Consider the following 26,061-nt stretch of genomic DNA (forward strand, 5'->3'; position numbering starts at 1 on the left):
ATGGGTGTTTCCTGAATAGGACTTGGGGATGTAACTCCCACCTTTGAAAGTATTTGAATCTGAAGATTCGAATATGCCCATAGCAGTTACAGCAGTTATAAAAAACTGGGCTTAAAAGAGACAAAATTGCCTCTCTCAAGGCTTTAGCATATAGGCACTACTTTAAGGAAAAAAAAAAAAAGCAAGCAAAGCTTAGGGGATTTAGTGTGATTTCAAGTTATTCATAATTTGGAGGAAATCGTTGCATTACAAGAGCCCATCCTGATTACAGAACTTTTTAATCTCAATCCAAGATAAACATGTCTTCAACAGCACATACACCTGAGTTGCCCTTTTAAATACCCAAAACCTTGATCCATATTTAGGGCTTTTTTTCTTAAGTCTCCCTGCTGTGATGAAAGAGTCATCTCATCTAGTATTAATTTTGTCTCGGTACACGGAATATTATTACGCTATAGCTTTTGAGGAAGGTTTTCTCATCTATTTCTGAAAATTTTAAAAATGTTAAAGTAATAGCTAAAATTTCCACCTCACTTCCAAAAAAACATGTTTTGTTTGTAAGAGGAAGGCAGTGTTACGCAAACTTTGCTGTAGGCAAGTGTCTTTAACAGCCATCGAAAGTCAAAGATAGAACCAAATTTCTAGAAGTTCCTTAAGAGGCGAACCTTGTCCCCACCCTCCATGGGACGGGAAGCAGGATCTGTGAAACCCCCGGGTGCTTGCTTCCCTCGGCATTATGGACCTCCAGCCGGCCGGTCACATCTGCCACCCACGGTGTGGGTAAGGAGCTCTGGTGAGTGCGGGGACAGGCAAGTACCTGCCTCCAGGCATCGTTCTGCTTCTCGGTGGCAGGGACAACCAGCTGGCAGGGTCCAGCCTGGGTTCGGAGACCGCGGGAGTGGGTGCAGGGCCTGGCAGTGGTGGTGGCAGCCCTGGGCAGAGCCCGAGCGCCCATCCCAGCCTGGTGGGCAGCACCCCGCTTCCCGGCGGGGCTGTGTGAGAGCAGCGACTGCACAACAGGGCTTAATTGTGTCTTCATTAATAATCGATTTTAATGCTCGTATTTTAACTGCCATTGAACTTGCAGTGTATTTTTGTGGCAGGAACTGGTTGGTTAAAAAGATATTTTCAATGCCATCTGGATTTGGACTGCATTACAATTAAACTATTGTACTTCTATAGCCATAGCATTGCACCATAACTAACCGGGTTTAAGTTAGGCCAATTACTTCATAAAATGCTTTCTGAGGAGATGAGAGGATTTCATTTCCCTGTTGTATAAAATAAAATTTGTTGTACTATATAAAACAGTACATGCTCTTTACTGCTCATTTACACAAAGCTTCCGTTGAATTCAGTGGAAGTTTTGCTGACAAATTCAGAGAAAGACTGTATTCAAATATTATTTACATCACCCTGCACTTTTCCATGATGCAGTTTACCCCTTTCCCTCATCCATTCTATATTTAATTATGAAATAATTTTTAGAACTATGGGGACTTTAACAATCATATATATACAGACGTTAAGTCCATGTATATGGGTGTATAGACAGCTATATTCATTCATAATTAAACTCTCCACCATAAAAACTTGATTCTAAATATAGACAATTTGTCCCCAAGGGAAAGGAAAATAAAACCCACTGATCTAAGGAAAAAAACCCCAATAACTCCCCTCTGTCCCCCAAACCTATAATTACTATTTGGTATCTAAAGAATTTAATCATACTTGGTCTTTTTGCCTGCACGGTCATGGACAAATCTCTCAAATTTGGATATCCAAAATGTAGATGAATTTTCAAAGCCTGAAAGTGATTTAAGACCATGGTCTACAATAAGATCAGTGGGGACTGGCATTCTTGAGTCACTTTTGTGGTTCTCACAAGAATATCCTGAATGTCTAATTTCACATCAAAGTCAATATGCTCCCTGCAGTGCCGAGGGGAGCAATTGACTTTTGGAGAGCTATACACAAAGGTATTCTGGTACTACTGTGGCAACTGACAGGACCGAGTACTAATTTAGATGCCTAATTTTAAATCAAGGTAAATTAAAAAAATCCAGATTTATTTATCCCAAGTGACATTATAAAGCTGCTCCTAGTTAGCTCATCTTATCTGTGTCATTCTAAAACTTTGGCATCTGGGCTAAGCCAGTTGTCATTGTGGAGAAGCAACATCTTATACAGAGCAATCAACCCACCTGCTTTAGACATAATCGGGACACAACTCCCTAATTTAATCCAAAACTTGTATTCTGGAACTGACACGCATTTTTACGGAAGAAACATAGAAAAAAAAAAAAAAGTAACAAGGTTAGATTTTAAGCCATTCTTTTCTCTTCATATTGACCTGCTGCATGCTCCCCAGCCTCAAGAATTCCCAACACCTTTGCTGAATGGGAGAAGACAAACGTGACAAAGAGTCTTGGGGAATAACACTTGCTTACTAGAGATGCACTTATGTACTCTGCTCCAGGTTGTGTTGGATGAATGTGGGTGTGAGGGTGTACGCAACTGTAAATGCAAATATATTTAAGAAAATGAAGGTGAAACTTAGACATTTCTAAACCTGGTCAGTGAAAGACAAGGTTGCCCTTGAAGCTGTGCTTTGCCTTGGTGTGTTGTGTTTTAATCTCTCACTCTAAGTTGCTTCACCTTTATAGAGCTGTATTGCCAGTGCACAGGACTGTAAATTTTCCCTAGCAGTTGTTTTCTCTGCACCAAAAGAGAAAGGGACAATCTCTGTGAGGATCCTTTTGCACAAAAGCATGGAAGGGTTGTGTCACCGGTGTGCTGCAAAGCCACCGTGAAGCAGTTAACCGGTGAGCAAGTGAGCAGAGGCCCAGGATTTGTTTCATGGTCATTCTGTTACTTTTGGAGACTTCTTGGGACTGTACCAGTATGTTGCCCATCTAGATGACAGGTATCTGGGCTGGGCAATGTGGTGGTCACATCTGCCTGTAACTGGCCTTGTTGTAATGGCACAGATTCTGCTGAGTCGTGAAAGCAGGGGAAGTAGCACAGGGCTGCAGGCTGTTGTCAGCATAAAGCTGGGAACTGAACAAACTCTTTCCTGCAAGTGATAATTATACCACGGTTCAGTAAAGGAGCGCTTGCAAAACCAGGCACAGCCAAGCACAAAATAACCTTGCTGATCAAGCAGCCATACCCATTGGGATCTATTAACTTTTCGTCTTGGCAGAGACTATATAGGTGTGTTCAAAACCTGTTGGTTTGATGTTTCTTTCAGGAAAAAATGAAGTGTAGGCTAAGGAGAAGCTGTTTCTCAAGTCTCAGGCTACACATGTAGGAAATACTTGTCATTTTCCTCAGTTTCGCGTGATGTTTCAAAGCCTCCCTTCTTCAGAGGCTGTTCAATCCAGCTGCCCCCTTTTACGTAAGTGGAATCCCCCTCTTTACCTCCCTGCATGGCTGGATGTGCTGCAAAGGCTTTAGGGGACGAAGTGAGATATTGCAGCACAAAATCATTTTCCCCTTTTTGGGTGTATGACGAATTGTGACTTTGAAATGAAGAGCACATTTGCTCAACTAAAGCAAATCTGACCAAATTCAGATAAAACTTTACTAGGGTTGTATTAAGCGTCTAAACGGCTGCACAGACTGTTTAGAGAGACTTCATCTGCTCTCATGGCCGTCTCCAGAAGTTGGATGGCTTAGCCTAAGTTACTAATGCCAGGCTGCCTTCGTAACAGACTAGAGGAGAGAACTCAGGAGACCTCTGTGCAGTCCTCGGTTAGCTGTCTATGGCCAGTCAAACAAATCACCTCCTGGAGATTTCTCTCCAGTAAGAGGATCATCTCAGGTAGAGATGTCTTACTTTGAAGTGTCTAAATTTGGGCAAGATGAATCCTGTCAGGTTAAAATGCCTAACAAGAAATAGGCCTTGCCTTGAAGAATTTATCATTTATCTAGGGAAGGCAGGCAAAAGGGCAGCAGGACAACATAGAGAGGTGGCAGGAATTGGCCAAAGTGACCCAAACCCTCAGTCATTGATGGGAATTCACCCTTGCTGTCCTGAGACAAAGCTCTTCACCAGATCTCTTGGATCTATTTTAATCTTTTGTATATTATTAATTTTGCCATGCTCATCCAACTTCCTTGTTAAGCCAGAGTCTTAAGCAACAGCTGAAACCCTGAGGGTGGGGAAGGGGAGAAGGAAGGATGAGAGGAGACTTCTCACACTTCACAGCCTAATCTGAAAAAGGAAGTGCCGAAAGTTTTGCAAAATAATCAGACTCTCAAAAAAAAAAAAATTCAGCCGGTTTTGCAGCCAGTTTCAGAGCCAGTTTCATGGATGCAGTGAGCCAAACACAGTTCCACTGCAAACCAGTTCAGCAACAGACTTTATTGCAGCTGCTCTCACTTATACTGATTTGAAAATGGCCAAATAAACAAGGAAAACTTGATTTTTTCTGCTTATTATATAAACTGATGATGACAGTGCTGTAAGTGAAATTCACAATCTGTAGCACATGAGTTATGGGTTGGAAATGTGGAAATACCTTTCAGATCACTTTGCACTTTTTCTCCTAATTTCCATTGGCTAAATGTAATCAATATGCCTGATAAGCATGAAATATTATTTTAGTTTTGGCTTGGTTTGGGGTTTTTTTGCAGAAATGCATTTGCTTTAGGCTGCATTATAGATGGTATGTTAATGTAAATACAAGGGGTCAGTGGACTATATTGACAGTATTTGACATTAGATGTGTTCCACACTGGGGAAAAAAGGTCGGAAAGCAGAAACAGAATGAAAATAGTTTCAAAACCAGGCAATTCACCACCCAACAGAAACATGGATGAGATGGCAGACTCAAAAGATGAGAATTAGGAACGATTTGTAGAATGGAATAAAAGGAAAGATGTTGATAAAATTTAAAACCATCAGCATCTCAGATGTTTACTTAATAAAATTTAACCTGTGAATCAAGTAAATTTTGCCTCCCTGTTCTAAAATGAGTTTTCTAATGAAAAACTTCAATACTCTTTTTCATCTTAACTTTCCTCAGTCTTCAGTCTCTGGACTTGACATCTATTTAAAAAAAAAAGTCTAAAAATAGGACAGTGAAATGTAATGACTTTGAGCAATAATGGGATGACTCAGACTACTTTTTCTTAGAGTCCACTGTCAACTCAAACTAAGGGTGGCCTCTGTTCAGTTTTAATTGCTAATGTTAGGCTATCTTTCTTGCAGAACTTTGGTAAAGACAGCTCGAATTTTTGTTGTATAAATTATGATGCCATATAAACTTTAATTAAAGGGATCCAGATACTCAGCTACTATATCTCAGGATTTAATGAAATGAGTTATAGCAAGTCATGATCTCAGCCAATGTGACCAGCATACAAAGATAAGGATGATCATTTACCTTACTTATGTGAGATAACTCCAAAACCATATAATTGACAGCATCTGGAGCTCATTGGCATTAATATATTTAATGATGATAAAACGAAGCCTTTCCCACTGCAGCATAGGAAATTTTCAAGTTCTGTTTCCATAAACGTTGCAGGACCTTTGGGGTAACATAATTCCTGCTGCTGGTATCTGGGTGCTTGAGACACCACTCAAGGAGGGTGTCTTGAGGTGGGTGGTGATCAGTGTGAGGCTGGTACCCCAGTAAGAGGAGCTGTTTCCCAGCCTATTTAGGGAACCACAGGTGACCAGGTTTGACTCTCACCTGTGCCAAATGCCTCTGGGGTGTTTTCTGCTCCCTCTCAGAGTGGATGGTGTTGCGGTTGCTGCTCAGAGTACCCATGAGCTGTTCAGTGTTTGGAAAGAAAGTTACTCTTTCTTAAAAGAATCTCTGAGAAAAGACAGAACCTAAATACTAGCTGTCTCCCCTGAGGAGTAAATCATTCTGGAAGATGACTCCCACACATAAAGGGAGTGTTTGTGTTACCTTAGTGCCTACAGATGTTTGATCAGGTCTGCAGCTTCTTGTGCTTCATAGTGAAGTCCTTGAAAAAAGATGTCCGACCAATTAGAAACAACAACTGGAATTTTAGTTTATTTCTATAGTTACTAACACAGTAGCAAGTTGAAATATTCCTGTTTTTAACTAAACTGAATTAATCAAATTTATCTTTTTCTTTGATGCAGATGACTCTTGTTCATTCTGTAAAATGCTCAAAGGGTTAAATTAAAGATGAAATAGAACACAGTAACATGCAGGAGAGCATCCTCCTTCAAATCATATTTAAATGATAAAAAGCCTTTCTACAGGGTTAGATCCAAACTGTAGATTTCCTGTTACATTTAATAATATAACCTCATACATAATGATAAAACCTAATTCTTGTAAATTCAATTTTTGGAATTACCATAATTATTTATGTCAGAAAAGAATTGAAATAATTTATTTTCTGTTTGTTTGAGTATTGTTTAAAGTTGACTATTTTTATGCACAAACATTTTTCTATCTTTTTTTCACAGTACTTTAAAATTAAAGATCTTCTTTCAGGTTAATTCTATTGACTTCATAATTTTTCTCCACATTGCCATTTCTGAATTTATACCATTGTAATTAGATTTTATTTTAAATTTTAGCTGAGGAGAAATGATGTTACATTTGTATGTTAGGGAGCTGTGCCAAGGGTGTGTGACAATGAGGATAATCATGATTTCATATTTGGAAAATGTCAACAACTTTATTAAATTTAATTAAATAAGATAGCTTCAAAAGCATACATATGCAGCAGCTATTGAAAGTCTGGGAGTACCATAGTTTTTTTGCTCCATTTCGTTAAACAGGTGCAAGGAAAACTGTCAAGGAAACTAAAAATATCATATAAACATTGTTGTTATTTAAGATTTTTCAACATAACTTTATATGCCTGTGGAATTCATCACTACAGGTGTGCAGACTTTGTGCAAATGAGGAATATTATTAACTGAATGTTGTGGAACATTAAAGTAAAACATCTTCAGCGAGCTCTTGTTTAGAACTTCCTATTTCACCATCACTAACTTTCAGCTCAGTGAATCCCATTGTTATTTGGATTGTCTCTATGGGTGTTCTCATGATCATATATTTTCCTTTCCTTTTCTCGAATACCTGCAAATGGACACCATTTGAGACAAGTAGATAAGTTGGACTACTTTTTCTCATTGTTATGTTAGCTTAAGCTGCCTAAACTGAGCCTGATTTGTCCAAAAACTGTAGGAACTCAAGGTTAAGTGACCAAACCAAATTCTGATTGGAGATGTATATATGTATTTAATTCATGAGACAGGATTAAAATACAGATCCACAACAGTGCTTAGGGTATATTTAGGAATTGTTTTTTACCGGCTTCCACAAAAATTAATCATTTAAAAAGTAGTGATCCATCTGGGGCATGGAATAGAGTTCTCTCATTCTGGTGATGGAACATGACAAACACGCTGCTCTTCAAATTACACTAATGCCTCTGGAAAATATAATTACAATTGGTGGAAGTGATATTTCAACTACTCCTACAAAGACCAGGATAATATAATGTGATAAGAACTAATAAATTGCCAAACTATTGCAATCCTCATAAAAACTAACAGTGGGATTGAGAGCATGCACAAGAGCTCAATGAAGCTGGTTAGTCACCGTATGTAGTGTCCAAAGGAATTCTCACCAGTCTGCATCAGTCTTCTCCTTGTGTGGTAAAAATCAACACCTGACTTTTCTTTCTCCTTTTTCACCTGATTCTCATTTCCTTAACACACTTGTATCTGTGCAGAACATGAAGCTGCTACCTGCATCCAGGACAAAAGAGATTCAGAGACTGATCCTAACTTTGTTCTCCTATAATGGCATTTGTTTTCTGACTTGAATGTCAATGTTATGTTTTGTTGTTTTGGTTTTTTTTAAAGTATGCATATTTTCAGGTTTAGCAGGATTAAACCAAAACAAAATTTAATGAATACTATTATGCAATTCATGTTATAGGTCACTTGAATCTGTGAGAGTTAGCATGCTAATTAATTTAATTTTGACTAAGAAATTCAAAGCACACTTACTCCCCAGGTGCATGAACAGATGTCTAGGATTGCAGAAGCATGTATTTAATGCTAACTTTGTGTGCCGTGTCTGCACATGGTCTTTAATGCCTGAGCTAAGATTGTCTTATGTCCAGACCTCCTCCTCTCGAGTTCACATTTAGAAACCTAGATAGAAGTGTTCCTAAGAGTAGCCACTGTCTATGGTATTTTGTAGCCCATATAGCTTGCCATGGTGGTGATTTTCTCTACTTGTAAGAAGCAGTTCATTTGCACTGAATGTCCTAAAGAAAAAGTGAAACCTAACTCTCAAAGGACATGACTTTGAATATTTTACTTCGTCACCTGTGTGAAGTGCATTGATCTGCAACTTCAGAAGTGGGTGAAAAGCTCAACATTACCCAGCAACATGTGCTTACAGCCCAGAAAGCCAACCGTATCCTGGGCTGTATCAAAAGAAGTGTGGCTAGCAGGTTGAGGGAGGTGATTCTGCTCTGATCTGGTGAGACCCCACTTGGAGTCCTCAACACAGGAAAGACATGGACCTGTTGGAGTGGGTCCAGAGGAGGGCCACAAAAAGGATCAGAGGGATGGAACACCTCTCCTATGAAGACAGGCTGAGAGAGTTGAGGTTGTTCATCCTGGAGAAGAGAAGGCTCTGGGGACACCTTACTGCGGCCTTTAAATACCTTAAGGGGACTTATAAGAAAGATGGCAACAGACTTTTTAGTAGAGCCTGTTGTGATAGGACAAGGGGTAATGGTTTTAAACTAAAAGAGGGTAGATTCAGATTAGATATAAGGAAGAAATTTTTTACGATGAGGGTGGTGAAACACTGGCACAGGTTGCCCAGAGAGGTGGTAGATGCCCCATCCCTGGAAACATTCAAGGTCAGGTTGGACGGGGCTCTGAGCAGCCTGATCTAGCTGAAGATGTCCCTGCTCATTGCAGGGGGGTTGGACTAGATGACCTTCAAGGGTCCCTTCCAACCCAAACCATTCTATGATTCTATGATTCTATGATTCTATGAAGTGATGTCAGGATTGTTATTTCCATGTGTCAGCCAGTGTCCTGCCTCACATATAACACATACTGAAGGCTAACAGTGTGTTTGCATCCTGTGAAACTCCACAATGGAGAAGAAAATCTCATTACCATTGTGGTCTGTTCAATTTGTTCATTATGGTTGCTGAAGTATCCGTTGAAGTTTTTGTGTCTTGTTTTCACTGGGGAAGTGCTTGACCCACCTCAAAGTTTCAACTACATGAGGAGTTAGTGGCTCTATATATTTCAGATATTTGGATGTGGTCTATTTAAATATGCCTTATGCTCATTAAAGCTGTGTTTTGCAGTTTTCTTAGTTGTGGTCATAGACCTATTAGTGGGGCTGACTTCTGCTCTGCTCTGAGAGAGCTTTTGTTGTCTACAGAGTCCTTCTGATGGAAAAGTGGTGAGAGTGACCAGGGAACCAAGCTCATAACTTGAAGCACACAAAAAAGGCAGACTTTTGTCTCAATTTAAGGGAAAACTAATTTAGAAATATCAGTAATCATAATAGACCTCATTTTTTCATTTCAGGAGATAAAAAATACATGTTGAATGTAATAAAGAGCTCAAGGGCATGGAGTTTTGACATAAACTGCAAGTCTTTTTTCTGCCTTAAAAGCCCTCTGTGTGTTTGTTCAGCAATAGGAAGGCATATATGAGAAACATATGTATTTGCATATCATATATCATATGTATACTTTCTGTAAGTTACCATTTAGGGCTATCATTTCAGTTACTCATTCTTTACTGAACAGAAAGATGGGAAGGAGATTTTCTCTTTTACAGTTGAGTAAAGGCCAACTGTATATTTCTGATAAGTGTGTAAGATCCAACTAGAAAAGAAAAATTAAGTTCATCTTCCAAATGCTCTAAATGTCTGTCTGTCTGCCTTTGCTCTGTGCTCAGGGACAGAGCTCTCATTTGAAAGTGAGGGTGGAGGGGGAAAGGAGTAGCAGATGTCTTCAAGTTAGGCACTTCCTGCTCAGATGTATGATATCTACACCTCTTTATGTATCTGAATTCAGAATTCCCTCATCTAAAAATGAAAACCAGCCTTTGCAGGGCCAGTGAGACTGCCAGGGACAGCCTTTTTCATAAGCAGCAGTTTATCTGCTCTGCTTTCTCTAGAAGAATAGGAGTCACACTTAAGTAGGAGTCACTGTCCCTTCGTATGTTTACCATAGCTCTTAGATGCATTTAGAAACCATATCCCTGTTGATATACTTGTTCATAGAATCATAGAATAGTTTAGGGTGGAAAGGACTTTAAAGATCATCTAGTTCCAACCCCAGGGCAGGTCCTATGGGCAGGGACACCCTCCACTAGACCCCGTTGCCCAAAGCCCCATCCAACCTGGCCTTAAACACTTCCAAGGAGGGGGCATCCACAACCTCTCTGGGAAACCTGTTCCAGTAAAGAATTTCTTCCTAATATCTAATCTATATCTACCCTCCTTCAGTTTAAGGCCATTAAGCCTTGTCCTGTCACTACATGTGCTTGTAAACAGTCCCTCTCCAGTTTTCCTGTAGGCCCCTTCAGGTACTGGAAGGCTGCTATAAGTTCTCCCTGCAGCCTTCTCTTCTCCAGGCTGAACAATCCATATTCTCTCAGCCTGTCTTCACAGGAGAGGTGCTCCAGCCCTCCGATCAACTTCATGGCCGTCCTCTGGACTCTCTCCAACAGCTCCGTGTCCTTCTTATGCTGGGGGCCCCAGAGCTGGATGCAGTACTCCAGGTGGGGTCTCACGAGAGCAGAGTAGAGGGGCAGGATCACCTCCCTCGACCTGCTGGTCACGCTTCTTTTGATGCAGCCCAGGATACAGTTGACTTTCTGGGCTGCAAGTGCACATTGCTGGGTCATGTTGAGCTTTTCATCAATCAACACTCCCAAGTCCTTCTCCTCAGGGCTGCTTTCAATCCATTCTCCGCCCAGCCTGTCGTTGTGCTTGGGATTGCCCCGACCCACATGCAGGACCTTGCACTTGTCCTTGTTGAACTTCATGCAGTTCACATGGGCCCATGTCTCCAGCCCGTCAAGGTCCTGCTGGATAGCATCCCTTCCCTCCAGCGTGTTGACTGCACCACACAGCTTGGTGTCATCGGCAACCTTGCTGATGGTGCACCCGATCTTGTTTTCCATGTCACCAATAAAGACGTTAAACAGTGCCGGTCCCAATACTGACCCCTGAGGAACGCCACTCATCACTGGCCTCCACTTGGACATCAAGCCATTGACCACAACTCTTTGAGTGCGACCATCCAGCCAATTCCTTATCCACCGAGTGGTCCATCCATCAAATCCGTGTCTCTCCAATTTAGAGACAAGGATGTTGTGCGGGGACAGTGTCAAATGCTCTGCATGAGTCCAGGTAGAATGTTGCAAGAATGTAAAAGTTTGCACAACATTTTGGATCTAAACTAGCCCATACACGGACATTTTTCATTTTTTGGGGGTCTTGATCTTATTAAGTTCTATTGTTTCAGAATTCCTAAATTGAAAGATGCAGGTCTACAAACGTTCTGTAGTTTTGAAAAATTGTCTGCAATAGTCCTATTGTGCAAATGCTGCATAAGGTTTCGTGGATTGTAGAGGTAAGCCTTGGTAATTGAATAACTGGTGTTCCAGGTGGAGCCTGAGGTGGGATGCAAGTGTTTGCAGTGTCTGCCTGCCTTCTTCCTACCTCTGTCTCACTTTCATGAGTAATACAATTCACACACAATTATTTTTTTCTGTTAGAAAGGTTGAACAGTTGGTGCCAGCCTACATAATGGCTGGCTATTATAATGCCTTCTTTTTTATTAACAAAAGCACTCTGAATATTCATAAAAAGTTGACATTATTTCATTAGCTGTTGCAGATGTATGGGTAAGCCTACCGAAAAGGGTATCATGCTCTCTGCTGGATATCTGCATGACTGTTTCTAAAACATGACTTCCCACAAGCACAGAGGACCATATACCAAGGCAATTAATAGGCACTGAATGTGTATTCCCAGTCTCTCGGTCCTGCTCTCTTTTTTGTTAGTTCAGAACTGTATTTATTATTACTTCTTTCATAAATCTGTGAGATCCTAATCAAGCTCTCCAATAGATAGAAATGTGTGTTTGTCAAATTTCTCAGCCCTTTTGACTTCCTCAGTTTTAACAAAGAGGCTTTTATATATTGGATTTTTACCAGTATTACAGAAACTAGACCTTCAGAGTTTATTTCAAAATCAGAGTTACACTCCAGGAGCTCAAAAATTTCCAGACAAGTTCAAAAAGCAGGAAATCTGCCACATTGTCAAGCTGGTGGTTATAACTATTGGTTGACTGTGCCTCCTGAGCAACCTGCAACGTGGGGCAGAGCCTGAAAGTTTGTTCTGGGTTTGTGAAATGTATAGCATGAGGGGTTTCTAGTATATCACCGGCTCTTAGGAGCAACACGGCTATTCAGTGCGCATGCGGTGCAGCTGCATGGATCCAGCGGGTTGCAGGTGCTGGGCTGCCAAGCTGGCAAGAGGTAGATATAGGTGGTGACAATGGGCTGGAACCCCATTTCATTCCTTGCTCGTGCTTTACCACTGCTTCTCTGTGCTGCTATAATGCAATTAATAAATAATAATAAGGTTTAATGGAAAGCTTTGACCTGATAACATTTTGAAATTATATAAATGGGTGGAGAGCTTGGATAGTTTGTGATGAGAGAGTTAGGATGTGCAAAACCCGTCTTGTGTTGGGCCCATGGAAGATCTATTAGAAAGAAAGATCCATAAATCTCTACTGTACTGAGCATTAATCAGTCTGGGGACCTGATGCATATAAGCAAATGGTTTTCCCATGAGCTTCAGAGTTATGATTTCAAGAATAATAACTAATTTCTGAAGTTTGGCTTCCTGCTCCAGGATAGTCTTCTGCTCTCTGGCCATACAAATACACCCTGTCACATTCTATACTGAAAAAGAGAGTGCCCATATTCAAAAGCAAATTAAAATGACAGTAAATATGAATTATCATATTTTTTTCCAAAATCTCTGCTTTACAATAAAACTCCAGCAGTTGAGGTTTGTGATTCTGTCCTTTTTTTCCAAGTCCCTATGCTAATTTTTATCCATTGCTTTTCACCTCCGCATGGATTAGCAGCTGCCTGTGAACTCCCAGCCTGCAGATCCCCAGAACACATTGTAAGAGCTGCGAATCGACAGAAAGCAGCTGCTTCACATCCCTACATCACCCTACACAGAGCAACACACGCACAGCCCATCACTGGGGGGTGAAGCAGACATGCAAAGGGAGCATAGTGATGCTGAATATTTGTTCTGTCTTTCTTGTCCTTCTTGACCATAGTTCAATGGTTCCAGAAAATGTAACTACTGTGATAATGATCCAGCCAGAATAATTTGCAAGAGCTAGACCCAGAACACTTTTTTACATGTACTCTTCCCATGAACCAAATAGCCACATCTCTTATTATGGAAATTAACTGTTCCCATGCCTCTCTGTATGTTATCTTGCTGCTATGAGGGGCAGGCCTGCTTCTAAATTCTCAGCATTGAGAGAATACTTTGGCTGAGACCAGGCTATTAAAAAATAAATAAATATATACATATACACACACACACACGTATAACAGAACTAGGTTTTAATCCCAGCTCTGTCTGAGCTAACTTTATATGAACTCCCAGTTATTTTAGCTGTAAAACTGGTGAATGGTTATTATCCCCCAGCGTATGAAGCCTTTTTGCATATTAATGGCAGTGAGCAGTAGTGAAATATTAGGAGCAGTTGGTGGACTTGCTGGGACCACAAGTTGAGCTGTCTGGGTCTTAGGTTAGCTGGGACTCTTAGCCGACTACTACTGCAGAGACTGGGAGAGGAGCCATGTCTTCCTGGGGTAGATTCATAATCTGTATTTTTCCCTATGGCAGGCTGCAAAAGCCATAAATTTAAACAGAATAGGCAGCTGTGCTCCACACAGGTGTTGGGGTCAAGGTGAGACTGTGTATAATTTGTTCAATTCTTGAGTTTTTCACATGGTGGTGGTTCTGCTACTTGTATAAACAAAGCCTTATAAATGCAAGTTTTAGGGATAAATAGGAAACAATGAATAACTTTTTCCTAATAAGTGAAGCCAACTTAGAGATTCTTGAAATACTTTTGGGAAGCAGGGTTGACAGAAACAAATTTTGTGGACCTGCTCCACTATTTCATAATAGACTTGTTCTGAGCTACTAGATCTATGCACACTTCTTATTCATGAGGCCAAATCCCAGTACTCTGCTCCTCAACTCTCGCGTAGGTATAAAAATGGAGAGGAATAAAAAGCCCCAAATATATATTTTTGTGCATGTGTGTTGAAGACACTAACTTTAAAAAATATAACAGTGTAACTTGTCATCAGGTGTAAGTGGGCTTGGTGCCTTTGACTGCACTGCAGCTGCATTGATTGACACAACCTAAAGACCCAAGTCTACTTTTTTTTTTCATATTTCTCTCATAGTTTTGAAAACAAAACCACTGTTCAAGTCTGTCTTTTAAAACAAAGAATGCATGTAAAATATGTCCTCTATGTTCATCAGACACACTGTTGAGTTTGATATTCCTGTCATTTGTAAGCTACATACATTGTTGCTTTAATGCATTCCCTCACTACTTTGATAAAAGCTTTAAGATGTTGCCACTAGTCCTTTGATGTTTCCTTCTGATGCTACAGTACCTCTCTTTTTTCTTCTCTTCCAAAAAAATCTGTTTTGCATAAACAAGAGCAGACAAGATATTTCTAGTTAAGGATAGAAACATAAAGTTCTATCAATAAAAGGACAAAATGAGAAGGTATATCCAGACTTTTATATACTGTCATCAGGCCCATATAGATTAAAAAGTAACCTGCATGGGTGTTTAGATTGCAAATGTGTTAGAGCAAACATATTTCTCCAGTTAAAACAAACAAAAAAAACCCCCCACAAAAACACAAAACCAGAAAAACCCAACCAAAAACCAACTTAGGCTGCAGTGAATTTTTTTTTGTGATGCAACAACTTATTTCTTAATAGGCTGTTATAGGAACTCTGGGAGAATAAATCTTATGCTGGTAAGATTTGCATGTCTAGTCTCATCCATAAACTATCAGTCTACTAAAAAGTATTAATTGGTTAGCATACAAAATACTGAATTTTTATATTTAGCTTCAAAGACATATATCTTAAAAATAAAATTGCTTAGTCTTTTTTTTTACTGAGAATAGGAAAGGGATTATTATTATTATTATTATTATTATTAGTAGTAGTAGTAGTAGTAGTAGTAGAAGAAGAAGAAGAAGAAGAAGAAGAAGAAGAAGAAGAAGAAGAGGAGATGTTTCAACTAAGGGTCCTAGTGAAGAGAAGTTGCCATTGTCCCAATAGGACTGAAATAATTCTTGCCCCAAAGATATTCCAAAATGAAATAGATATAATAATAGTGATAAATAAATATTATTATTCACATTTATCAAGGAAAATAGATAAAAATATTTTGCTTCAGGTCATATAGGGAAAATGTAGTAAGGGCAGGGACTGAATACACAGAACTCCTGAGTGCCAATCCACTGCAATTTAAAATACTGGCAAGTGTTGTGGAAAGAATGATTTTCCTATGAATGGCATGACTGTTTTGCTGCATTCAGGAAGAAACCAGTGTAGTGGAGCCACAACATGGTCTGGTGATTAAAGAATGTTAACTGAAGCCAAGAAATGCCAGCTTGTCACCTTGCTTCTTCCAAGACATATATGTCCTTTGGCTAGTCAAAATTTTTACTGTTTTCAAGAGCAGAAGATGAGATCTCATAATACATTATAGTTTTAAACTGAAAATTGCAAGTCCTTTTAAAAGGTTTTTATGATCAATTCTCAGTAATGTAAATAGGCATAAAATATTATTTATTTGTGGCACAACCGAAAAGTGGTACACTTCTTAAGGACTTGTTTCACAGCTCACTACTGCAGGATGCCCTTGACAGTTACCTCTTAAAGCTTCAGTCCTACAAACAATTGTATATATGAGTATTCCCCTGAAATCAGTAAAAGCCCTTGGTAGGATAAAATGAGAAAAGTGTAGGTAGTTGTAGGATCAGGGCCTAGAAACGTATTAGCAAGGATAAAGCAATAAGCAGTGATTAAACAAAACCAAACAATCCCCCCACTCCCAAAAAGATGGAAGTAGGTAGAGACGAAGTAAGCTCCTAATTAGCTAACATGAAATTTGGGAATTGGAAGTAAGTAGGTTAAATAAAAAACTATTTCATTGTGGAATCAAAACCCATGCAACTTGTATTAGGTCTGTGTTTTAGTAGTTGTGGGGCTACAGAGGTGACTTCTGTGAGAAGCTACTAGAAGCTTCCCCCATGTCCGACAGAGCCAATGCCAGCCGGCTCCAAGATGGACCCACCGCTGGCCAAGGCCAAGCCCATCAGCGATGGTGGTAGTGCCTCTGGGATAACGTATTTAAGAAGGGGGGGAAAAGGCACCAGAAGCAATTGCAGCCAGAGAGAGGAATGAGAGGATGTGAGAGGAACAACTGCAGACACCAAGGTCAGTGCAGAAGGAGGGGCAGGAGGTGCTCCAGGTGCCAGAGCAGAGACTCCCCTGAAAGCCCCTGGAGAAGACCATGGTGAGGCAGGCTGTCCTCCTGCAGCCCATGGAGGTTAATGGTGGAGCAGATATCCACCTGCAACCCATGGAGGACCCCGCGCTGGAGTGGATGGATGCCCAAAGGAGGCTGTGGCCCCGTGAGAAGACCACACTGGAGCAGGCTCCTGGCAGGACCTGCGAACCCATGGAGAGAGGAGCACATGCCAGAGCAGGTTTGCTGGCAGGACTTGTGACCCCATGGGGGACCCATGCTGGAGCAGTTGGTGAAGAACTGCAGCCCATGGGAAGGATTCATGTTGGAGAAGTTGGTGGAGGACTGTCTCCTGTGAGAGGGACCCCACACTGAAGCAGGGGAAGAGTGTGAGGAGTTCTCCCTCTGAGGAGGAAGGAGCAGCAGAGACAACGTGTGATGAACTGACCCCAACCCCCATTCCCCGTCCCCCTGTGCTGCTGGGGGGAGGAGGGAGGGAAATCGGGAGTGAAGTTCAGCCCAGGAAGAAGGGATGGGTGAGGGGAGGTGTTTTTAAGATTTGGTTTTATTTCTCATTATCCCACTCTGATTTGATTGGTAATAAATTAAACTAATCTCCCCGAGTTGAGTCTGTTCTGCCCATGACGGTAACTGGTGAGTGATCTCTCCCTGTCCTTATCTTGACCCATGAGCCTTTCGTTATATTTGCTCTCCCCTGCCCAGCTGAGGAGGGCAGTGACAGAGCAGCTTTGGGGGGCATCTGGCGTTCAGCAAGGGTCAACCAACTACACAACAACAAAAAGTTCTAGAGAAACAGAAGAATGGAAGGAACCAAATGATTCTTGGGAATTAATGTTTGTTAAACACATTTGTTTCTTCATCCTACCTCATCAACTACTGCTTTTGCATCCACCTTCTGTCTTCCCTATGCTGTTAAAGCTATTGAGTTTGGACTTGGGAGGATGGAGACATGGCCTTCGACTTCAATTGCTAACTAGTAGAGAAGGTCACAAACCTGAAAGGTCCCTTTTTTTTCTAGTCTGCAATACTCTCTATACTCTGTTTTAATACTGGTTGATTTTACTGTGCAGCTGTAAAACAGAATCTGGAATTTAGGCCATCAGTCAGAGTGTGAATGATATCTATATATGAAGGCTTATATGTAGACTTCTATTTCCTACTGCTGTGCAGGCCACTTGCTGTAATCCTCTGTTTTCACCTTCTTACCAGCCTTTCTCTTTTTCTTACTCTCCACACATTTTCTTCAGAGATGTTCTCCAGATCTGAAGCCTACAGTAAAAAGACTTAGAATTTTACTGTACAGCAGTCACTGGTAGCATGAATCATTTTAACTTGTCTTGCTTCTATGCAAAGACTTTTTTCTATGTATGGCACATCAAGAGAATCGCAGAGCATCTTGTATCAGATCCCCCAGATGGTGGGCTTTAGAGGTAGCTTTAGGAAGCCAATAGCCATGCTCATCTCTCTTGTAACACACACTTCTTATTATTGAAGTCTAAATGCTAGGACTACTGGACACCTGGTACACTGAAATTGAGATTGTATACTGGGATTGGGAGAAGAGATGTTTACTATGGAGTTTTCTATGGCTTTTACTGAATCCTCAGGGGAAAAAAAAAATCCCCTAGTCCCTCACTTCTCAGTATTTGAAATATGTTTAATAACCAAATTAGCTGTCGCCTAGGGGTGCTCTTCCATGAGACACCTTTGCCCTCCCATCCATGGCAGCTTTTGCACAGTGGACACACACATTACACACTTTGACATAAAATCCATTTCAAATGAGTTTCTGTGTACATCCTCTAAACTGTCCTGCTGGTACTGCCTTCTTGTCTGTGAGGGAGGATAGACTGGGATTTGCTCTAATGAAGCAGTTAGAGCTTTAAATTATGTGCCTGCTTATTCACTGTCTGGGCCAAAGTTTGTCAACTTGAAGAAAACCCTAGCAACAAAAAAACCCCAACCAGGTCTACTTTTGATCCATAAGATGATCAAAAGCCTGGTGGGGATTAGCAGTGTTTCTTGTTTTGCTGGTAGTCTTCTGTATGATCCCCAGCCCACGCTGGCAAGGGGTTTTGTGGCTGACACACTCCTGTGGTCTCTTCAGCTTCAGGTGTAACACCAGGTTTTTCTGTATCCAAGCTTGTTTTTATGTTGTACATGTTCTATTTCTTTGTTTTGTTTAATGGTTAAACATTTCTTCTACATAACCACTCAGGACATTTTCTTGTGCCAAAGTGGGAACTCTAATCCTTTATGTTTATTATGGCAGCACTGCTTCGTGCTGCTTACTGCCAGAGCCAGTTTTAGACTTGGCACCTAAGTAAACTATCCCCTAGAAAACTGGAATAGGGTCTAAATTTCTTCTTATTATTATTATGTTCCAACATTCTCTTGTTCTTTTTGTTTTGTCTACTTCTCAACTTGTGTAATTGCCTTATCTTGGTTTTCCTTTCTTCTTTTAAAGTTGTTTAGTTTTCATTATGATAACAGATTAATCTTTGTTTTCTTTCACAGTTTTATTCTCCTTATTTTCTTGGTGAAGGGCTTTACTTTTGCTTTCAAGTATTTTGTCTAGGAATACAGGGATACTCAAAATACCTTCTAAGTAGAAACTGAAATTAATGTTCTTTCCATTGCTCAGTCTTCTGACAGCTTTTATCAAGCCCTATTTTTTTCTACTTACATTATCAGCCCAATCTAGCCAGTTGGTCTAACTTTTCTGATTTTTCTTAGTCATAGTGTTATCCTCTTTCATAATCATATTAAACCCAGTTCTCATTTTACGCCTGTTCATCCTGAGTCAGCATTTCCTGCTCTTCCCGCTACCTTTGAGAGACATTGCTCAAAGTTTTCTAGCAAATAGGAGGATAATGCCATCTGCATATCTGAGGTAACTTGAGTATTCTCTGCTGATACTGCTATGCTTAGCTTCTCATTCAAGGTTTATGGAGAACTTTTGTGCAGGAGAAAAGGGGTTTGGTGATGTAATTGAAAAGGACCTTTTCACTTCCCTTGTCAAATATATATTTCAACTGCACTATAAATGTTTTTGAAGACAGAAAAACTGCAATAATGTAAAGTGTACCTTTGGAAGTGAAAACAAAACTTTAGTAGTCGACATGAAAATCTTACTTCAGGAATTGAAAATGTGGGTTAAATTCAGGTGGGCTAGAGACTCGCGGATTAACGTGACAAGCTAAATTCTTCTGCTGGATATCCAGCTGTGGGGAGGGACAGCAGGAATTCTGCACTTCAAGTAGTGGGATTTTGTAATCTTTAGGGAAGGAAAGCCTTGCCCATTATAGAGACCATCCCGACTATGACAGTGAGCTGTGCGCTCATGCAGCTGTGGTCAATGAAGGAGGGACAAGGCAAATACAGCTCAGAGACCAGCACAGCTACGGTCTGAGGCCACGTTTACCTATGCTGTCCTTTCTGTCAGTATTCTGTAAGAAATCCTTCCCCACTCTGGTAAGCGTTTATGCATCCGTTAATTCAGTGGGATGGTCCTGAGGGCCACCAACATAAGGATAAAATCTGGACTTGACTGAGAAAAATAAGGGTGTTACCAAAATGTAACCGTCTTACATGTGTGCTCTGCATACAGCTAAGGAAAAGGTGATGAGCCCAAGTAAATCTCAGGGAATTATGTTGTTAAACTACTTTGAAACTCTGATGAATAAACTGGGACTGTGAACTGGGTTGAGAATAACCATAGTGTTTGATGTTAAAGATAATTAGCTCATTCTATGTTATAATAATAATAATATATAATATAATATAATATAATTAATATAAGACTGTAATAGAAGAGTTCTGCCTCTGTTTAGGCATTGTGGCTTTTTGAATGGCAACAATGATGACAGACTGACAAAACGATTGAAGAAAACTGCTGACATGGCCATACTATTATGCTATGGATTTCTTTCAGCATCCTCTCTTCAGTTAATAATGCATTTAAGACACGGATAGGAAGTTTCTTTCCTTAAAAGTGCTGTATCATTTCTTCTTCTTTAACTGAAATTCCAGCCAGAGTTAAAGAAATACCCTTATGAACCACTTCTCCTTTCTCTCCCTCAAACCAACTGGATATACACAAACAGCGACATACATTATTCATGGCCAGATTTGTACTACTCTTTTCTTGTTTGCCCTGCTGTGTTTGGGTATCTGGGCTCTGGGGCGATGCTGTTTTGTAAAGGTGATAAAACTGATAGGAATCCAGCCACTGCCGGTAGGTAACTATGCTGGCAAACCAATGTTTCTGCACTTTAACTGTGTGATGAACATCAGGCTAATCGGTTCTTGCTTTATTTTGCATTTGTGACAGAATCACAGTTTTATCTGCCACATTCTTAAGGCAAACCAAAGAGACTACCGTCTCCCTTCTTTCCATAACATGGCCTACTGATGATGCTGATAAATGTTAATTAATTCATTTGATAATGAAATAAATTTGTTAATACCAGTAAACTCACTTACTAAATCTTAGTGTTTGACATGTTTTCCTGCTGAAAGTTCTGTGCCAATATACTGAAGGCTCTTTAAAATACTATTATCATTATTAAATATTCTTACTTTTAAGTAAAAAAAAAATAATTTGGGGGGCTGAAAGATTTCACACAGATGCAGAGGTAAGCCAATCATTTTTCTAGGCAATTCTAACAACTTATTTTTAACTTGTACATTCCTTTCCACATTAGGACCATTGCATTTGAAAGACTTGTTCTGTACCATACAGCTTATAATTAATGCTCTTAATAATGACTTAACCAGTAGTAATCTTTAATTCCATATTCACATAGAACTCTCATTTAAACTAAGTGGGAGTTTCTCTTGATTAATCCCAGTAAAATCAATCATCTTTTGTTAATTAACATGGTTTTATTTAGTCGATATTGGCTGAAAACTGTTGAGTAGTTTGAGCTTACCCTAATATCACTCCTCCAGCTCCTATTCTGTAGTGTCTACTAAGTGCACAAATATTTGTTGTACCTGAATTGAAATGTAAATGCTGTAAAATACAACTTTATCACTGAAGGACATGCACTTGTTTCTTGTAGGCTTCCTTTTCATTCTGTTTATGGTGTTTTTACAGCAGTTTTTGTTCTAAAGGTTTTTAAAGGCTGATTTCAGAATTTAAGCAATTATGAAAGGAACTGAATTTTGATCTGTACATTAGAAATGGTATTAATATCTTAACTTTTTTTTTTTTGCTAATTGAGTTACTGCTGAATGGAACATGTTGTGAACTAAGATTAGTTTAAATACATGTGAAAAGGCAAGACTGTTTGCACAGTTCAGTACTGAAAGTACCAATTATGCTATTTTTGTGAGATTTCCAGTCAACTGCAGAGCACAGCAAAACATAAGTGTTTGGAGCCTTGCACTCTTTAAGTGTTCTCTGAATGAATTCTCGACTTCCCTTCTCTTTATTCATTGGTGTTAGGCTGAAAAGCATCTTTTCAGACTCAACCATGCAAAACTATAGTTCTGAAAAGACTCCTCAAAATAAATTATACAGCTTTAAGTAAAATTTTATATTCATTATAATTTCTGGTAATATTAGGGTTTTTTCACTAACAGGCTCTTTATTTAACTCTTATTTGTAAGAATAATAACAAACATAAAACCTATGAAATTATTAAAATATTTCAAGGACCACATAATTACTACACCCTAAATCCACTGTTACTACTCTCAGAACATAAGTGGAAGTGTATTGCTGAAAGAATATACTGATTTGTAGCCTGTGTTCAAGTACTGAAAGTAATGTTTGCCCCATGAACAGCATGCCAACAGCAACCTGGAGCATGAACATGCTCAGACTCATTACCACTTACAGCCACAAAACATATTTGAACACAAAATGGACCGGGTGGATTTAAAAAAAGCTCTCAACAACTGATACGAAATATTTTTTTTGTTACTTTTTCTCTCATATAGCTATCCTTGATGTGCCATTCCTGGTTTTGATGGAAACGTCACCTACTGCTGTCAGCTAACCCAATCTGCTCCCCTTGTATGAAAGAACACTTTGTGGCCAGATACTAAGCTGGCTCAAAATGATGTTACTGCCTTGATTTCACAAAAAAATCTTGTTGTGAAGCTGAACCTAAGATGCCTACTTTGAAAGCTTCCCCCCTTGCCCTCTTTATCATTCTGAGACTGAGGAAAGGAATAGAAAGCACATTTCTTAGGCTGAAGTTGGTTTTGTCAGTGTCTTTACAGAAGCTATAACCCTTCACAGACTTAAAATAACTTGTCCAACAGATTAGCCTCCCTGATGTGACTACCCCACCAAACCGCCTTATGCCACCGTCTTTGTTTCCTCCGTTCTTGCAGTGCATGGGCTGGGGACTGCATACCTCGGCACAGTTTGTTTTCAAAATGAGGGAGGACTGAATCACACAAAAAGGGGTTAGTAATAAGCAGTGCTGTCATCTGGTGGTGAAGTTGTTACCACTTTTAACAAACTGATCGTGCTTTTCAACCAATGGGTTTCACTTTTTTGAGGAAGTTGATGTAGTTCCCTTTCCATACAGTTTCCCTTGGCGTACAGTCATGAATCTTTCACATTAGAAATAGGCAAAACCAGTGGCTTTTACCAAAATCACTAAACCTTTTGAACTTAAAAATCAGATGATTTTTAAGTAAATCCCAGATGATTGTACTTTCCATATGAAAAACTGATTTTCCTTGAATGCGTGTCAGATACCCTCTTCTCCTTTTAATAACGTTTATTAGCTGACCTCATTTGAATGACTTCTGGAGATAGAGACAAGTAGTTAAGTAAAGGTATCGGGACCAAGGTCTTTAAACATAGATAGCCGTACAAAACGTTTCTCTTCAAATGCAAGAGTCACATTCGCTGTCCTCTAATAACACAAACAATAAAGAGGAACTGGAACAGTAAAGCTTTATTATATTCACAGATCTCATGAATCAATGAGATCATGGACAGGGTCACTGTGCAGAGTGAAAGTAAGGATATTAGCCCAGGTTTCATAATTTGATTGTGGTCCATCGTTATGCTTGTGTGGCCTATTAACTGTAGTGCTTGGTTTTATTCACAGTTTAGATTTTCAGCTTAAATTCTAATTTAAAGCAAAGGGATTTTTTTTTGTGAAAAAGCTTCCTGTAGTTTGCTTTGCTTAACTTTATGGACTGTTTTTATAGTGCAATGTTAAAAACTTGAGTCTTTTCTGCCAGCGAAGCCCACAAAGTCATCGAGTCTCATTGTTATTTTCAAACATGACAAGCTGGCCTTAAGACCTTAGGGATCCTTTCTTCAGAAGTCAAGCTGGTGATGGATAAGGAGCCATCAGAGCCGTGTGTATCTTAACTGCAGGAGTTCAATTAAGAAGCCAAGAGTGTCTCAGGTGTACCGGCGCAAATGGAAGTGCTTGCTTTGATAACGTCTCTGTAGCTGCTCAGTGCAGGTAGTTGGCTTCCCCCAACTCATTTCTGATTGCACAAGGAGGTTAGCACAGAGGAATACCTGAAAGGACTGAACCCCATCAATGCTCGGTGAGTGCTAGAGAATGCCACAATGGGGAAATGCTATCAAAATCCCGGCGTCTGCACGGGGATTTGACAGGAAATGGCTAGCTGTAAGATTTAGCCTCTAACAACCACAACCCGGAGAGCCCTGCTCCCTTTCTCTCCCTGAGAGGAATGTTGTTCTGCTGCCTATGCTGAGCAGAGAAAGTTTCCTTACCCAGCACTGGTTTCTGCAAAGTCTGTTCTGCAGTGCCTTTGCTCCCACATTCCTCTTGCTTTTCACAATGGTTGGCAGTATGACGGAGAATTTCCGATTGCCCCCATTCTACCCCACATTTATAATTATCAGCTATTTTTAGACATTGAAATACCAAAACACAGAAGCAGTAGTCATTGTTGAAGACATGGCCTTTGTCAAAAAGAACGTTAAAATGTTTCTTCTTCAGTCTCTTCACCCTTGAAAGAACATGCACAAATTCCTGATGAATATGATGTCAAAGGTTAAATAAGATGAAAAATAGTGCATTAGAGTCACATGAGAATTTTTTCTTAACTTGAAAGCTACTGTGAGGCATCAACTAAACACAGCTGTGAGTTGCCAGACTGGATGTCTTTTGCTTTGTGTTCTCTCTTCATGCATATTAATGGAGAAGGTCTCATCTATTCAGATCAAAGTTCCAATAAGAAAAATATTCACATTTAAAAATTAACTGCTTTGTTTAGCTTAAGTAATTAATTGACATAATCACACATGCTCTTATAAACTAAACATTAAAGTGAACAGCTACATTATTTGGTGATAGTTTTTAAGATAGAACAGAAGTGTATAATTGCTAAGTTAAATTGAAATTTCATTTTATTATGAAACAATTTCACAAATATAATTTTCTCAAAAAGTTGAATAGAAAGAGCCAGACAAACAAACAACTAATGTTCATTTGTAATAGAAGTTAAAAAGGGTTATTTCATCACTAAAAATGTTTTTTTTCCTAACCCTTAAAATCTGTTTGAAAGTCCTCAGAAATAAAGCTAAAATAATCTGTGTTGTGACTGTGTTTCTTATCTTAAAATGGAATTTGACTTTTTGGGTACTTACAGAACATTTTAATAATTAAAAAAGTTCATAATTAGATGCTTATTTTCTGGTACAGTGGCTGAAAAGAACATGAAGCCCCATAACTCAAACAGTTTCAGAGAGGTGTTGTGTTCAGGACTAAAGATAAATGATGTGATCCCATCAGGGTGAAAAATTTTACTTCAAAAGCTATTAAAAACACTGGAAGACATTAACGTCCAGCATAAATGACACAATGTAATGAAGTCTACTGAGTTCTGTCCAGTATACTATGACCATATTTAAGCATATTATTTTGTAACAGAGATTTAAACATTTATTAAATTCAGAGTGAATTTTCATCAAAGAAAAAGTTGCTCTTATAATAGCCAGTTCTCAGATCCAAAAATCCATAAAATTTAAACACAGAAAGGGCTATTAGACCACCCATTCTAATTCCTCTAAAATCACAGGCTTTTGTATTTCATTTAGTTATTATCCTAGTACTCAGTTTTGAGTCCAAAAATGTGTTTGATAAAAGTATATCTTGTATTTGGCTAATGCACCTCTTCCAGAAAGTCATTGACCCTTAGTTTGAGGAAAACAGCAGTTAGAGCATTTCCTTTTGAATATTTCACTGTTTATTCACATAATTTCCGATATGAACTTGCCTAACATCAGCTTGTGGCCAGTGGCTCTTGCCATGCTTTCTGGGCTAACTGAAAGACCCTGTTGCATTCAGCATCTCCCACAAATTTCACAAATTTCAATTTGACAGCAGGAACATAGCTGAGTCTCTTTAAACTTTCATTGAAACACCCTTTTCTCGGTCTTCAGTTACTTCCATATTTCTTTTCTGC

At 39.5% G+C, this 26,061-nt stretch overlaps 1 protein-coding gene across 3 annotated transcripts in view; it reads left to right on the top strand.

Annotated features, from left to right (window-relative positions):
* Positions 1–748: 748 nt before the first annotated feature.
* The window catches only part of TFEC (transcription factor EC), a 71,474-nt gene continuing 46,161 nt past the window's right edge, over positions 749–26,061 (top strand). For all 3 annotated transcript variants that reach the window (XM_054813001.1, XM_054813002.1, XM_054813003.1), the window contains exon 1: positions 749–793. The gene's annotated coding sequence lies outside the window, so the exon portion shown is untranslated. The remainder of the gene's footprint in view (positions 794–26,061) is intronic.

Source organism: Grus americana, chromosome 1 (assembly GCF_028858705.1).
Source record: "Grus americana isolate bGruAme1 chromosome 1, bGruAme1.mat, whole genome shotgun sequence".
In the NCBI taxonomy this organism is placed as follows: Eukaryota; Metazoa; Chordata; class Aves; order Gruiformes; family Gruidae; genus Grus; species Grus americana.